The 14,802-nt window shown below is 38.3% G+C and overlaps 1 protein-coding gene across 10 annotated transcripts in view; it reads right to left on the bottom strand.

Moving 5' to 3' along the window:
* Positions 1-14,802, bottom strand: part of SIPA1L1 (signal induced proliferation associated 1 like 1) — a 362,769-nt gene that overhangs the window by 311,021 nt on the left and 36,946 nt on the right. The gene's annotated exons all lie outside the window — the stretch shown is intronic.

Below are 14,802 nucleotides of genomic sequence, written 5' to 3'. Positions count from 1 at the left end.
AAGCCACTTTTGCTATATTTTCCATAGTACAACATAGCCAGCAAGGGTGAGCTCTCTGAAACTAGCTCAAATTCTAGTAACTGCGTAGCCTTACACAAGTTTCTTAACCTATCTATCTATACCTCAACTTCTTTATCTGTAAAATGGGGGTGACAGTAGTGCCTACCTCAAAGGGCTCTTACGTTGTTATGAGAAAATGAATTGAAACAAATAATTATCACAAATTAGGCATTCAGCAAATGCTTGTATTAGTATTATTACAACTATTATTTACTTTTCCAAGCTAGACATAATAGCAAATCTGAAGTTCTTGTCCCCATCACCTACCCATGCCTCAACATCTAGAACTTTCTATGTCCACCCAGCAAGACATTGCTTAAATACCGCCACCTAACACGAAGCTTCACTGAGCCTGCTCACCTCACCCATTAGGGAAATGAGTGTCTCTCTCCCTCCTCTGAACCCCCAGTCTGCGGGCCCCTCTTGGAGCTCTCTTCACTCTAGTATCACTACGCATGCGTCGGATTTCCCAACAGGACTAGAGCTCTTTCAGGGCAGGGGCTACAACTTGCCAATCTCAGTCTTCCCCAGAGAACCGACAGCCCTTTTCACATACGGGCACTCAGTGTTTGCTGCTGAACAAATTAAAATACTCTCCCCTTTAATTAAGTCAAGAACAGACTAGTGCTTTTAAAATTGCCGTAGCATCTACCAAGCTATTCTTCCTAATAAAAACCCTTACGCAGAGAGAAACTCGGTGCAATTTTACATGGCTCCTTTGTAAGTGAATCCTAAGAAAAGTCAATAGTAAGATGTTCTTAAAGGGACTGACAACTGACAAAACGGAGTAAAAACAGTAAAAACTGCTGGGTAAAACAATCTCTCCCCTTTCTACATCCTCTGAACGTGTTCTAATGTAAATTTGTTTAGGCTATTGTTGCTTTTCTGTTCCATAGTTACAAAAGGTGGGACAAAGTTTCCACAGCAATGCCATTTTCATTGCTTATCCAGATTCTGAAGCCTTCTGTCTGGTTTTACCACTTTCTACCACCCATGTAAAGGAAGGCTAGCCTGGAACCACCCAGAACACTTGGCTTACACAATTACAGTGTCAATACCAAAGTACACAGGACTCTTACCTTTGGTGTCCTGGTCCTCAGTGAAAGTACAGTGGAAAACCAGAATCACCACTCTTCCTCCAAAACTCACCTACCTCAAAACATAATTATTGCTAAGTACAACTTCATTAAAATCCTAAACTTTAATGAGCCAAGAAAAATTTTAAGTAGGACTGGCTTCCTCTTACAATAAAAATGTTTTGACATTCAAGCAATTCAAAGACAGCCTTCATTTACTTTGCCGTATTGGTGATTTTTCTAAAAGAAGAGCCCTAAAAAATAAGGTTTAACAAAACAAAAAAAGAAAAGAGAACAGAATAAAAGAGAGCTCAAGTGGTACCTCCCGGTCTTTAAAAAACACATATGCGATTGTTTTCCACAGTATCCCACTGAATCTCATGGATTCAAAATGAAAGAATCAGGCAAACAGAATGTGAAACACATTCAGAGACGAGGACGCCAAGAACCTGCAACCTGAGTTCTACAAAGTAGATGAGAAGTCCACAAAATCATCACACTGCAGTTGCCAAGACAGTAACAAAACAAGACTTTTCAATTCAATAATAATGCCACCTTATAACTGAGATTATTTTGAATATTTCTAGGACCAAAAAGATCATGAGCAAATGCACTAGAACAGCTGCTTAAACCAATATCCTCATTTTTCAAGCATTGAAGCTGTTTACACCTCATGTCAACAAATGTAAAAGTTCATAGCTACAGGACTCTTTTATTTAAAAAAAAAAAAAAAACCACACCATATCTGGTGTATGGATCACCATTATCCCCAAATTGACAAAAATCACTATAAATATGCCATTTCCTCCATAGTCTAGGTGCTTCTAAATACACTAAACAAGAGCAGAGGGGGAGGGGAGGATTCCAAACTCATGAAGTAAGTGACACACAAATGAATGCTATAATTTACACTTTGTCCAAATATCAACTGTGTAATCATAATAGCTAGGTATTAACGTTCTTTTTTTTTCTTGCTCTCCCAATTAAAAGTGGGAAAACTTCCATTTTTTCTCACATCTGAAACATGCTTTAAGAGGCTTATGTGAACAGCATTTAAATGTTGCTAAAGCCACGAGTAGTTAGATCTTTGGTCTTCAAGGGCCATGGACCTTATTCTCAAATATGACCATAACCATGAAAGTTATTATGGTGATTAAGAGCTCAGACATGGCTGGATCTAAAAGCACTGTAAAACATCCATATTACCCATATTCCACTTGAGATCACGGCCTTGCTTCCCAAGGCTAACAGCTATGCCGCTCTATCAAGGCCTCCTATCCCTGACACTCCTCTAGATTTTAGATCTGTTCTTCCCTCCCTTCTAAAAAACTCAATGGACCTATTCCCTTAAGGTCCCATTCTCTAGGTAAATTACAATGAGCTGGAACACCAGAGGCAGACGATTATCTCAACACAGAATTTCTTCCTCAGTGATAATACCAGCACTTAACAGGTGTCTTTAGAAAGCATCCCAAAATACCAGGTTGAACATGGGGCAACTTAGAGGTAAATTCTTGAGGCTCTTTTAAATAACAACATTCAGCGATAACAGCGTTTAGGGAGTGGTCTATTCTACTTTCACGTTGGACTGGACCCAGGCTGTGAAAGTGTCACGAAATAAGCGTTATTTTGGCAAAGCATAGGGCAAGTTTTCCACCGTGGAGAATGTAATACTAAAAGTTATTTGCAAGAACCATTCAATTCCCAAAGAGCATAAACACAAATAGTTTAATCCCTGACTGTCCAAGAACACATTAATTACTCAATACACCAATTTACACAGATGCCCCACTGTGTAATTTTTTAAAGACTTTCCTGTCTTTGATTTTACATGGAAGATACCCTTAACAAGCCTGTTAAGTCTATATTTCTCATTTATAGGTGAAGAAACTGGCAGTGTATTTAAACCACTTACCCGTATTAAAACAGCAACTCGATGACTTTTGAGTTCTAGGTCAAGGAATCTCCTATTTTATACGACAGGCATAATGTGTTCATTTTCAAAATGAAGGCGCTTGAAAGAAAACAGTGTCTACCAAACCAAACACAAAGAAGGTAGAACACCACGAACACTTTCTAATGTGAATGAAATCCACAGCAAGAAATACATCAGTTCTCACATCACTGAAATATAATGGACACCCCCACATACAAACACACTTTCTTTTTTTCCACACATGGCAAGAAAGGACACGAAATTAGCGTTTTGCATACTGCAGATCAGTTTTAACAATAACATACATCAATTAAAAAGCCTCATGTAAATAAACTAGAAAGTAGATAAAAGTAGAGACTAAGGGGCACCTGGCTGGCTCAGTCAGTTAAGTATCCGACCCTTGATTTTGGCTCACATCATGATCTCACAGAGATCAATCCCTGCATCAGGCTCCACAAGACAGTGCAGAGCCTGCTTGGGATTCTCTCTCTCCCCTTCTCTCTGTCGCTCCCCCATGCATACGCTCATGCATGCTCTCCCTCTCTCTCAAACAGACATTTTTTTTAATTGTTAAAAAAAAAAAAAGGAGATGACTGAATATATGCCTGCTTCCATTCCTTCCAGAAATGACAATAAATGGAAATAAAAGAGACAACAGCATATAAGAGATGTCTACAAAATTCCAAAAGATGAGAAACCAATGTGTAAGTGGAAAATGATTCAGCAAACTGGACAAAGCTGAAATCTAACTGCTAAAGACAGAGGAGTGCAGAGGCCACCAAGAAGAATCTTCAACTAAAAAAAAAAAAAAAAAGGTCTGTTAATGATGCAGAATTCCAGAAGGGCTAAGAAACTGAGATCCTATTAAGGGGTGAGGCTGAAAACAAAAGAATTGGTATGGTTTAAGGGTCTGCATCAAGGAAATTTCCCTAATCCCACAACTGAGCAACTTACTGATAAGGATGAAAATGGGGTTTAATCTGCATGCAACTAATGAGAAGATCTGGCCAGGCATAAGTGAGGGTAGGAATGACTCCCTGCACTGAAAACATGAGGTGTCAAGCTCCATTAGACAGCCAGCAGGCTGGAAGACTCTTCAGGAGAAAGTGGCCAACCTGAATGAAAGATCACTAGAAACTGGCACCTGGGGACTGTCATTGAAATGGCAGGGCCCAAGCTAATCATCCAGAGGAGAATACCAGACACTAGCCCTACCATGCACACTGAGTTTGTAATCAACTTTTAAGACAAAGACCATCACCAGAGAAAAAAGAACATTATAACAGGAACAATTTATCATGAAGACGTAACAATTATAAATGTATATGCATCTCAAAGTAGAAGCAAAAATAGAATGAAGAAAAGACAATGATATGATTACAGTAACAGATGTTCACACTCCATTTCAGCAATTGATAGAATTAGACAAAAAAAAAAACAAAATCAGGAAAGACATAGAAGATATGAACAACACTATCAACCACCTTGACCTGACATTCACAGAAAATCTAAAACTGAAGAATACACATTCCTTTCAAATGCATGTGGCACATTACCAAGAAAGACCATATAGTCTCAATAAACATAAAAAGATTGTAATCACACAAAGTATATTCTCTGACAACACAGAATTAAACTAAAAATCAGTAATAATAAGATACCTAGGAAAACTCCAAATGTATGAACATCAAACCACGCACTTGTAAATAATTCACGGATCAAAGATAAAATCAAAAAAGTAAATTAGCAAATATTTTGAGCCAAATAGCAACAAAAGTAAAACATATCAAAATTTGTGGGATGCAGCTAAAATAGTACTTAAAGGGAAACTTAAAACTTTAATGCTTAATTCAAGAAAATCGAAAAGGATCTATCTATCACCATGACCCTAACATTCTATCTTAAGAAATCATAAAGAGCAGAGCAAACTAAACCCAACATATTAGGAAGAAAATAATAAAGACCAGAGTCAATGAAGTAGAAAACAAACAGACAACGGACAAAATTAGCAAAACCAAAATACAGGTCTTTAAAATTACCGTCAAAACTGACAGACTTCTAGTTAGATCAAAAATAAAGAGAGACAAAACACAAATCACCAATACCAGAAATGAAAAAACATATACCACCAGAGATCTTGTCAACGTTTAAGAGGATAATAAGAGAATACTTGACACAACTTACATAAAGCAAATAAATTTCTAGAAAAATAGAATCTATCAAAATTGGCACAGGAAGAATCAGAAGATCTAATTAGCCCTTTACCTTTTAAAGATAGTAAATCTGTTGTCAAAAATATTCCAAAGCAGCAAAAGAACAACTCCAGATGATTTCACTGGTGGATTCCATCAAACATTCAAAAAGGAAATGTAACTTTTTCAGAAAACAGAGGAAGGATCATTGCCCAACTCACCTTATAAGGTTAGCAGAATGCTAATACTAAAACCCGACAGAGACATTACAAAAAAATAAAAATTACAGAGCTGTATCCCTCATGAAGATAGACACAAATACCTTTAACAAAACTTTAGCAAATCAAATCTAGTAATATATTAAAAAGGTACATTATGAGCAAGTACAGTCTACCCCCAACGATTGGTTAACATTCGAAAATCAATCCATGTAACAGACTAAAGGAGAAAAATATAGGATCAGATCAGATATAGAAAAGGTGTTTGACAAAATCCAACAGCCATTCATGATAAAACTCCCACAAACTAGGAAGAGTTAGAGAAGTTTCTCAAACTGATGAACTGCAAAAAAAAGAAAAAAGAAAAAGAAAAAGAAAAAAGAAAAACACCCAAAAACAACATCACACTCAAAGGTGAAAAACTGACTTGTTTTTCCCTCGAGCTGAAGAACAGGCAGAATGTGTGTGTCACATTTTAGGCAACAGGAGGTCCTAGCCATTCAGGAAGGCAAGAAAAAGAAATAAAAGGCATAAAGATCTAAAAGGAAGAAGTAAAACTTCTTATCTGCAAATCATGTGATAGTTCGTGTGCAAAGTTCCAGCAAATGTACGAAGCAACTATTACAGGGGTGCCCGGGTGGCTCAGTTGGTTAAGCGTCCTGACTTTGGCTTCAGGTCATGATCTCACAGTCCACGAGTTCATATCGGGCTCTGTGCTGACAGCTCAGAGCCTGGAGCCTGTTTCGGATTCTGTGTCTCCCTCTCTCTCTGCCCCTCCCCCACTCATGCTCGGTCTCCTTCTCTCCCTCAAAACTAAATAAACATTAGAAAAAAAAAATTTTTTTTTAAATAATACTGTAAACGTTAAATGACAGCTTGGGCAAAAATTCAATAAAATTATCATTGGGAGTGGGGTGCCTGGCTGCCTCAGTCGGTTGAGCATGTGTGAGTTCAAGCTCCACATTAGGTATGGAGCTTACTTAAAATTAAAAAAAAGTAATCTGGGTGTCACCTGGGTGGTTCAGTCGGTTAAGCATCCAACTTCGGCTTGGGTCATGTCTTACGGTTCACAAGTTTGAGCCCCACATCAAGCTCTGTGCTGACAGCTCAGAGCCTGGAGCCTGCTTCAGATTCTGTGTCACCCTGTCTCTCTGCCCCTCCCCTACTTGTACCTCTCTCTCTCTCTCTCTCCCTCTGTCTCTCTCAAAAATAAATAAAACATTTAAAAAAAACCTTTTTTTAAATTTTTTTAATTATCACTGGGAGGATGGGGAAAGACAAGTCAGGAAGTTAAATCCTTATCTTCTGCAGGAAATAGTCAAAAGATAATGCTTAGAGTTGAAAAGCCGAGCCACAGGAGTAAAAATAACTTCTTTAGATATATGGCAGTAAATGCCAGAAGAAACAGTTAAAAAAGAAAACCCTGAAAATGGCTGCTTCTGAAAAGCAACAGGTGGAGCTTAAGAACTTTTCTTCTCAAACCTGAACTATGATTTTACTTCGTATTTAAACCGGGGGTATTATTACTTTGCTAAAAAAAAAAAAAAAAAAAAAAAAAAAATTAGTTTAAAATAATAAACATTTCAAATAAAAATCTGTAGTGTCAACCTTGGGGCCTCTGACAAGGAAGTATTTTATAGTAGTTTATAGACAAACCAGTCTATAGTTTATAGTAGTTTATAGACAAATCAGTTTGAATAAAACACATGAAACGTGCATAAACAATTACAAAAATTTAAAATGCCTACTTGAAAAACAAGTTCAATAAAAACATTTAGTAAAAATTAAGACGACAGAAACACTGAGTCCCATATCAAATATATCCAGTTTCCTGATAAATACTGAAAATGGTAATGAAGGAAGTAAAACACTTTTTCACAAATATTCGCATCAGGACCACCTGGGTGGAGCATCTGACTCTTGATTTTCACCTCAGGTCATGATCCCAGGGTCGTGGGATCAAGTCCCACGTGGGGCTCAGTGCTGAGTGTGGAACCTGTTTAAGATTCTCTCTCTCTCTCTCTCTCTCTCTCTCTCTCTCTATATATATATATATATATATGCGTGTGCATGTGTGTGTGTGTGTTTATATACACATACATATATATATATATATATATATATATATAAAAAATGAAAAAATTTTTCTTTTAAATATTCACATTAGCCTCAAAGAATACATAATATGCCCGAAAGGCCTTTCCACACACAGTAACCGGCAACTTGATTTCCATTCCTCGGCTGCCCAAGGTAACCTGCAGTGTGTTCCAGTACCATCTAAGAGCTCCGAAGACCCGTTCCTCACATTCACACAGAGACTCCCTGAATGGACACATCACCAGGCATTTCAAATAGAATGTCTCTAAACTCCACACCACCCAATCTCTAGAAAGTGAATTATTTCTGAGGGTACGTTTTATAAAACAGATTTCACGTCACAAAAATACCAGTAGGGAGGGGAGAAAGAGAGGAGAAAACAGACAAAATTTTGAGGAGCATACACATTTTTAAAACACTTGTAACATTTTAACTCATTCCTTTAGATGTTAGGTGGGAGGCTTCTGGAAACCCTGAAATGCTATTCATAGTTCCATCTCATCAGAAACATTCCAATTAAATGAATGATATTAAGGTAATTATCTAAGAAAACACTCAAGGGAACTCTACAGATGGTTTCTACAGTAGACTCCATGCTGTGGGGCAATTTCTCACTGCAGATGTATGTGGCCCGTGTACTCATTCTTGTGCTTGTCAAGTGTAATCTGTGATTATGCAATTGAACATTACAGCCACCTCAGGCCATTCCGTGTTTAAAGAGAAGTGTTTATGGCCATATCCTGCCAAACAACCATAATACCACTTAACCTCAGTCTAACCACTGCTTGAATGAACTTGTTAGGGTTACAGTGAAATACAGATGCAAAACAAATAGTAGGCCAAGGAATGTGATGTCCACATACTAAAAAGAAGGGGGTGGGGTGGTGGTAAGTCCTTACATAATGCCCCTTAGTCACTGCGGCAGAATGTACTTGAGCATTTACATTCTAAAAGCTGACAATTACAGTATGGAACACAGAAAAAAATAACAAAATCCAAACTCCAAAAAGAAATGAATTCCTCTGAAGGGTGGGGTGTGTCATCTCAGAAAGCAGCCCCAAGTACAATGCTGTTTCTGGATCTATCCAAGCAAATCAGTAAATCTAGAAATAAGAGAAAAAGATGAATCTGAGAACACTTAAAATGTGCTGCATGGAGTAGACTGCACGGGGCTATTGACTGAAATCCACTGCATATCAATAGCAACTAAGAGTCACTACCACCCAATTGCTTCCTATGATCTAAGCTCACTTTGTGGAGCTAGAGGAACTTTTAGTCAACAAATCCACACGGGAAGATGAACCAACTGATTCTCTTCTGTTGGCCAATTATGAAACATTGGCCAAAAATATTTCCTTTTAAAAATGCTTATAAGTTAAAAACCAGGAATGAGATGAAATGCTGATGTTTTAACTCTGCTTTACTCTAAGTTTTTTTCTTTTTTTTTTTATATAATTTTTTTTTTTAACGTTTTATTTATTTTTGAGACAGGGAGAGACAGAGCATGAACAGGGGAGGGTCAGAGAGCGGGAGACACAGAATCTGAAACAGGCTCCAGGCTCTGAGCTGTCAGCACAGAGCCCGACGCGGGGCTCGAACTCACAGACCGCAAGATCATGACCTGAGCCGAAGTCGGCCGCTCAACCGACTGAGCCACCCAGGCGCCCCTTAAAAAAATACAGAATTCAGTCTCTAAGGCTGAGAATCCAGCAAAAGATCTATTTCAACCATCCAGCCACTGTATTTTAAGGCTTAAAAAGGAGAGACTAAGGACACTAAGAGTTAAGAAGCTGACCATCACATGTGCTCCAGACTATGCCACTTAGACCTCAGTTTTATCATTCAAGTGAAAAGTGAGTGACATAGAGTACACAAAGAATATGTGAAACCATATCTTCACTAAAACTCCATCTATAATAATCATTACTGAGAAATAACCACCGATGGCCACTTAAAATACTCAAAACTATGCCTTCAATAAAATTATAAGAACATATATTCCAATGTGCTTAAAAAAAACTTTGAGGCTGCATTCGGGTGTTCTCATCAACACAGATAGATCATTTTAATCTTGTGTTCATCATGAATGAACAAACCCATCCAGAAGTATTCGCCTTATTACTCAAGGTAAGGGGAAGCATTACTAGAATTCCATTTCGCAATTCATCTACATTACCACTGACGAATGTTCTTATTGACACTAATATAATTCAGGACTGATAGCTGATTAAGTACAGAGTGAATTATTTAGTCCAATATTATGTTATCAGTGAGGAAACAGCATTCATTTACCAAGGTTATTCTGTTAGTTAATAAATAGAATTCAACAACAATTCCCCATCTAGTGGCCTCTTTCGCTCCAAAATACCAATTATTCTATTCAATAAGCATTTATATTTATTAATTACTATATTGCTTTTATTATACTTACTACAAAATCGAATAAAGCATGGACTATTTCTGCACAGGTGAAATTATTAATGGCATTAAGAAAGCAAAATAGGGGCACCTGGGTAGGGCTCAGTCAGTTGAGCATCTGACTTTGGCCCAGGTCACAGTCTCACAGTTCGCCAGTTCAAGCCCCGCATTGGGCTCTGTGCTGACAGCTCAGAGCCTGGAGACTGCTTCAGATTCTGTGTCTCCCTTTCTCTCTGCCCCCTCCCCTGCTTGCACTCTGTCTCTCTCTGTCTCTCTGTCTCTCTCTCTCTCTCTCTCTCTCTCTCAAAAATAAATAACATTAAAAAAAATTTTTTTAAGCAAAATATACACATACAAGTAAATTACAAAGTAATTTGTGATGTCGCTAATAAAAGTACCATCTCTGATTCAGTGAAATCCTGGCAGACTGTTTAGCATAGTAGTTGGAAGCAGGACCTTTGAATCCTAGACCCATAACTAGCCTTGGGCAAGTGATCTGACCTCTCTGATCCTCCATTTCAAAATGCTTAACCTGGAGACCACCACCAAATCAGTGGGTTACTAAGAGGAAGAAATAAGACTATGTATATAATAAGCTCCTAGCAGAGTGCCCAGCGTAAGTACTGACATTACTGTTGCATTGCTGTTACTACTCAAGGAAAAAGTATGAAGCAATCACAGCTAAGGGAATTAAGAAACATACACACTAATCTTTAACAGTCTATCCAAATAGTGACAGGATAATACAACAAAAATAAAATAAACAAAATTTACAAAGATCACGAAAAAGTTCTCCAAGGTCTAGTATATTTTGCCACAATTTTTTTAAGACTTAAGTTCTTTTTTTTTTTTAATTTTTTTTTTAAAGTTTATTGATTATTGAGATTAAGAGACAGGGAGAGACAGAGCATGAGCAGGGGAGGGGCCAAGAGACAGGGAGACACAGAATCCGAAGCAGGCTCCATGCTCTGAGCTGTCAGCACGGAGCCCGACACGGGGCTCGAACTCACAAACCAAAGAGATCATGACCTGAGCCAAAGTCAGACGCTTAACCAACTGAGCCACCCAGGCGCCCCTTTAAGTCTAAGTTCTATCCTGACTTGAGCAGAAACTGTCTAAGATTTCATAAACAAGACATTTACTGCTTTATCTCCCAGTATCTATAAAACAGAGTAAATAGTTTAATAAGAATTAACTAATGGTTTAATAAGATCTAAGAAGAATGTTCACTAGCATTTTTAATAAAAGTGAAAGACTGGAAACAGGCTAAATGTCCAACAATATGAAAATATATGAAAAAATCATTCAGCTATAAGAAGAATGAGAGGATGAGAGGGATTTATATATTCTAATACGGAATGATCAAAAACACGCTCTCAAACTAAAAAGAACACAAATATATAAGACTCTATGTTGATACAACCCAAAAAAATAGTATGTCACGTGTATACATATTTATGCACTTAATTCATACACAAAGCATCAAAACTATGCAACCAATGACAACCTCTTGGTTTTATTCTGCATAATTCTTTTATTTCACTATTTCAGTGACACCGTATTTTTATATTACTTGTTTAACTCATGAGCCTCAAGGAAATTCAACCAATAAATAGACTAGGCTAAAATCAAGTAAAAATAAGTCTTAGAAAGCATTTTATAGTTTACAAAAGGATTTTGCAATCCTTTATATAAATCCTTTAAAGTCTCTTAACACGGTATCTAATTGGATCCCCACAATAAACTTCTAGAATTTAAGGTAGTATCCTTATTTCAAAAATAGGAATGGACGCTGGGGCGCCTGGGTGGCTCAGTTGGTTAAGCTCCCAACTCTTGATTTCGGCTTAGGTCACGATCTCACAGTCGTGGGAGTGAGCCTCGAGTCCGGGCTCATGCTGGGCATGGAGCCCACTTAAGATTCTCTTATGCCCTCTGCCCCTCCCCCACTCGCATGGGCACAAGTTCTCTCTCAAAAAAAAAAAAAAAAACCTGAGAACAAACTTAAGTATTTATTAATCCAAGGTTAATAAATGCAGAGTCAAAACGGAAACACAGTCCGCTCCACCCCCATCCTAAATTCACTGTTCTGGTCTTCACACCAGAACACCATAAATTGAAAACACACAAACTGAAAACACAGTCATCTTACAACAAGGCTCTCTAAATCTCTATAGTGCTTCTATTCACGGGAGAGTCACGGGAGAGTCCGGAGTGTGGAGGAAAAGGCATTCCAGTAGGAGTCAAGGATCAGGGTTCCAGTCTGAACGACGTCATCGCTAAGACTTCACAGTAAACCAAGTTCTAGGACAATGGTTCTCTGTGGGCTGCACATCAGGTTCAACAGTGATGTTTTTTTAAATAATAGTACTAACTCAAGCCTGATCTCCAGAGATTAGCATTTAATCTGTTTATTAAAAGCTTCCCGGGTTATTCTAAATTACAGCTTGGTAAAGACCACAGATATCCTTATCTGATGAAAATAAAAATAAAAGATATTTAAAAAATCACTTTGCTATATATACTTTGCAGAGCTAAAAATGAGGGATGAATGTTTTATGAGAAAATCTCTTATAAGTAATAAAATGCCTCACATATGTAAAGGAATTATTATTTATTCATTCAAACATGTACCAGGCATGTGCTGGGACCGAGAGTGGAGGCATCGCCCTCAGAGGTGAGGAAGCTGCCACATCCTCAAGTAACTGCCGAACCCTGGGAGCAGGCACAGCAGAGTTCAAAGATGGTGGTGAGCAGACCAGACATGGGGCCCAGGGGTGACGGTAGGAAGAGGGCTTAGAAAGGCCTGCACAGAGGAGACCCTCGAGCTACGTCCTGGCGTTCTAGACAGAGGGCACATTACACGCAGGCAACATGGCCAGAGGTCCTCAGAGAGGTCTCCAGCTCCTGGGGATTCTTGAGACCCTCGCAGGGTTAAAGGTTAAGGTTAAAACTGTTTTAATATTAACGTTAGGACACATCACCACCAAAACCTAGGAACAGCCCAAATGTTCTGCAACTGGTAAACGGGCAAACAGAAGTATTTTCATACATTGGAATAAGACTCAGCAATAAAAGAAAAAAAAAAAAGAATCAGTGATATACACAACAGCATGGATGAATCTCAAATGTGTTATGTTAAATGAAAGAAGCCAGCCTCAAAAGGCTACGACTCTGCGATTCCATTTACATGACATTTGGGACAAAGCACAACTACAGGACAGAAAAAGGTCAGAGGGTATAAGGCTAAGGCAGGGGAACATTCTAGAGTGATGGAAATGTTCTTTATCTTCTACAACCACAATGCATTTGTCAAAACCCAGAGAAGAACTGAACACTTAAAAAGGTGAATTTCACTGTATATAAGTTATGCCTCAATAAATCTAACTTTTAAATATAATAGTATACAATTTGCCTTTTCTTTCTCTTTCTCTCCTAAATGTACAGTGTTTGCCAGAAACTGCAGGACTAATGATGTCATCACTCTGCAGCTAAGGGGCAATGATGTCATCACTCTGCAGCTAAGGGAATGCAAGCTTATATATTCTAATGCTCTAAATTTTTCTCCATTTCAATACAGTAAGTAGTAATGGATATAATCAACATCAACACTAAAGCTCTCTTGGGGCTTCAACAATTTTAATGCTAGGGTTTCTGAGACCCAAAAGTTTGAGAATTGCTGTGACAGGCAGTGGGAGAGGCCCAGGAGAGTTCTCAGCAGAGAGTAAGGGGATCTCACCCTTGCACAGAGCCGTGCAGGGAGGTGAGTTAAGAGTTACTACAGAGGTCAGGGGCGCCTGGGTGGCTCAGTTGGTTGAGCATCCAACTTCGGCTCAGGTCATGATCTCGCAGTCCATGAGTTCGAGCCCCACTTCGGGCTCTGTGTTGACAGCTCAGAGCCTGGAGCCTGTTTCAGATTCTGTGTCTCCCTCTCTCTCTGACCCTCCCCCGTTCATGCTCTGTCTCTCTCTGTCTCAAAAAATAAATAAACGTTAAAAAAAAAAAAAAAAAAAAAAAAAAGAGTTACTACAGAGGTCTGACTAAGCTGATCCCAGGATGAACTGGAAAGAAATTGTGTCCATACACCATCTGCAGCTTGTTATAAATCCCAAGCCAGTTTGTCTCTACTGAGCTCTCTTTGCTGGTGTGCTCATGTTTTGCAAACTAATTTCTGTTCACTGGTAACACAGTCAGGAGACAGAGCCTGCTACAAGAGCCATCCTACAATGCTTTACTCAGCAGTGATTTTTGGATTACTCACCCAGTTGCCACAGTCCTTCTTCAAAGGATGCTATTAATTTAAAATTGAATTTTACATATTTTAAACTTGAAAAATAACCATCGTAATGAGGTGCAAAGGCTAATATGGGGGTGGGAGGAGGACTCAATGCCTCAAAATCAATTAGAAAAACTAGGTAATTGATTAAAAAGCCAATATATGACTTCTATGAAATATGCTTTTATTTGTATCCAGAAAACTATGACAATCCCAACTCAGCACAATGTTTTCTATGCAAATGTTTTTTTGACTGGGGGGAGCTGTTTGTGTCCGGTCTGCACAGTTCCCTTTCCTCCAGGGGAAAATTCATTTCTAAATACTAGCCCTGTAAATTCCAAATTACTTCAAGTACAGGGCTTTTCCTATGATCTCTTATGCCCAGAGCTATTCTTGTACTTTGGGATGCCACAGAGGTAGAGAAATTAATCTGAAAATCATCTATGTGTTTAAACTTCAAATACATGGAAAATAGATGACAGAGTAATCGATCAATTATGGGAAGGAAAGGGTAGGTATTAGAAGAAAGGAT

This window comes from Panthera tigris, chromosome B3, assembly GCF_018350195.1.
Source record: "Panthera tigris isolate Pti1 chromosome B3, P.tigris_Pti1_mat1.1, whole genome shotgun sequence".
Lineage (NCBI taxonomy): Eukaryota > Metazoa > Chordata > Mammalia > Carnivora > Felidae > Panthera > Panthera tigris.
This window is presented reverse-complemented; position numbering and strand designations above follow the sequence as displayed.